Source organism: Chenopodium quinoa, unplaced genomic scaffold, assembly GCF_001683475.1.
Source record: "Chenopodium quinoa cultivar QQ74 unplaced genomic scaffold, ASM168347v1, whole genome shotgun sequence".
Taxonomy (NCBI): Eukaryota; Viridiplantae; Streptophyta; class Magnoliopsida; order Caryophyllales; family Amaranthaceae; genus Chenopodium; species Chenopodium quinoa.
Window position 1 is genome coordinate 5,930,856 of NW_018744693.1, and position 2,922 is coordinate 5,933,777.

The following is a 2,922-nucleotide window of genomic DNA, read 5'->3' on the forward strand; positions in this document are numbered from 1 at the left end:
TATCTTTCTTTTACAATTTTTTAATACTCAAATTACCCCTCTCATCTCTTATTTTATTTAAGTCAATTAGATTGCCTAAAATTATGTGCCGGTTAAACTGTAACAGTTATTAAAACACGGAGGAAGTAATTAAATTGAAACTGAGTTTACAACAAACGAAAGGAGAGTAAAGTAACATAAGTTACTATTGGCATAGGGGGCGCCCTAGTTTCTCTTCTTGAGAAACAAGAAATGTTTCTCTAGTGGCAAATGTGTAATAAAAACGCCTAGGGAATTGTAAACAAATGGTTTTTAAAGCTGAATAAATGCTTACTATGAGTTCCATTGAGGCAAGTCACGTGGACTATTGCAGACGACGTTAGATGGTAACGTTAGCGGCGTTCCATTGCAACCTTGTCTTCACCTCCACCTCCACCAACACAAAGACCTCCATCGACAACAAAAACCTCCACCATCACCTTCCTCTTTCGTCCCCACCGACACCATCATCTTCCTCTTTCGTCTACACCGGGGACAACCACCATTATAGGCAGCAAAAATAGGCGGATTCGCCGCCAAAATAAAACGAAAAACCTAATAAGAAAGGTAAAATAATTTATGGCATGATCAACCCCAAAAGGTAAGGGTGACCTTCCCCATTGAAGCTATCATCGAGCTTGAATTCCTCCATTGAAGCTGTCATCAAGTTTGAATTCCTCCTTTTAGACTCAATTTCCTCCATTGAAGCTTATTCCTACTTCTAGCCATCCTTTTAATTGATCGACACCTCGAATTGGTCTCCTACTTTCGATGATTTATCGTCGGAGGTGGGAACTATATTCTGGGCAGTACTCACGACAGAGGTAAATTGCAAAAGGGGGTAAGTTGAACAAGGGGGTAACATTAGGTTCACTTTGTTAACAGATAATTCCAAATTTACCCTCATGACACTAGTAGAAAAATGGTAATTGGCACCGAGTTTTGGCCATCGGTTCTTAAGAACTGGTGGGAAAAATGGGAGGGATTTTAAGAGAAGAGTATTGCCACTAGTTCAAACCGAACCGGTGGGGAAAATGTTAATCCCACCGGTTTTGAACTAGTGGCAAAAGTTAAAAAAAAAAAAACCGGTTCATCTCTCAGCTTTATAACCCTAAAGTCCCTAACTTGCTTCTCTCTCCGCCTCCTTCATTCCTTATTTCCTCTGATCTCCCTCTCTCTCCTCTCCCTTCTCTCTCCTCTCCCTTCTCTTTCCCTTCGATCTCCTCTCTTCGATCTCATCTCTCTCTCTCTTCGATCTTTTTTCATCTCCCCTTAGATCTTTTTTCATCTCCGCAACAACAGCAACACCACTGTCGCAAAGACGCCACCACCACCACATCATCACACCATAAATTTCGACCGGCACCGCAAAGCCCACCGACATCAACATCAACAACAATTTCTAGGTATAATTATTCAAAGCTAGGTTTTAATTTATAGGTTTAATTCGATTTTAATCGATTTTGTTGGATTTAATATTGGGTTTGAGTAATCGATTTTGGATTTAATCGACTTTTTTGGGTTTATTTAATCGATTTTTGGATTTTAATTGGATTTTTCTCGATTTTTCTGGGTATAATTATTCGAATTTGATCGGTTTTGTATTTTAATTTGATTTTCTCGTTTTTTCTGGGTTTAATTTTGGGTTAATTAATCGATTTTTTTTGGGTACATGCATGTGTTTTCAGGGTTTTTTAATTTTGAGTTTTCTGGGTTTTTTAAAAAATAAATTCCAGGGATTTAGTGGGTTTTTTTTTCAATTTTTTTTTATAATTTTGAGTTTTCTGGCTTTTTTATTTATTATTATTTTTAGTTCGTGAGTCATCTTCGTCGAATTCAGGGTCGGAGGAGAAAATTGATGGCGGATACTGCTTCTGCAATTCAGCTACTGAGCTCATGCTGTTCTGCTTCTCGTCGAATCCATTTATTTTGTTTGTTTTGTTTTTGGCAAGTGTAAAATTATTGATTATGAATTTCAATTATATTATGTATTAATGTATTATGTATATATATAACATTTTGGTGATTATGAATTTCAATTATATTTGGTGTAGCATTTGGTGTGTAATTACTGATTATGAATTTCAATTATATTTGGTGTTGTATGAGTTTTCTGCTAATTTTTAAGTGAAAAAAGACAATTTTTTTGGACATTTTTGGCACCGGTTAACCGGTGACAAAAGGGGGGAATTATATATTTTTTTGGGTATTTTTGGCACCGGTGAACAGGTACCAATAACAAGTTTTCCCACCGGTTCAAACCGGTGGCTTTTCATGCGATTATTAGCAGCCCTCAATTACTCACTGGTTCAAAACCGGTGGCATTGAGGGGTTTTGAACTGGTGCCAATCTTGTTTTTTCTACTAGTGTGAGAAACGCTTGTTGTTTATCAAGAAGAGAAAGTTGGAATTACTCATTAGCATAAGAAGCACTTACACAATACTAATTAAGGTCATTAACAATATTTACCTTTAAGCTATTGCAACGAGTGAGGACAACGCATATAAGTTTTACCAATATACATTTAAACATGTGATGGGACTATTGATAGAACAAGGGGAGTTGGTGATGATATGATATTTCGTAATCTGTAAGGTATTTTCTAACATACAATTAAAAGTCTATGAATGTTGTTGAAATGACGGAGACAGCCAAAATCAATATGCTTTACCCTAAGGGACCTCAATAATTCAAATGGATAAAATCTTCTTGAGATCTATGCTGCATACATGTAAGTCACATTTCTTTGCGATCTAACAAAACCATATATTACACTTCCTCCGCCCCATAATATAGTTCCTATTGTGTTTTTTTCACGATATTTAAGAAATGGTACGAGAAGCGGAAAAATCTAGACAACAGTTAGACAAAATTACAAGGCAAGTGGATAAATTAAGAGGAAAA

General features: G+C 36.3%; 1 long non-coding RNA gene across 1 annotated transcript; it reads left to right on the plus strand.

Annotated features, from left to right (window-relative positions):
- The first annotated feature begins 205 nt into the window (after positions 1 to 205).
- LOC110702666 lies at positions 206 to 2,074 on the plus strand. Its single transcript, XR_002507543.1, has 2 exons — positions 206 to 1,424; positions 1,832 to 2,074. It is a non-coding gene; the product is annotated as an uncharacterized LOC110702666 (long non-coding RNA).
- Positions 2,075 to 2,922: the final 848 nt, after the last annotated feature.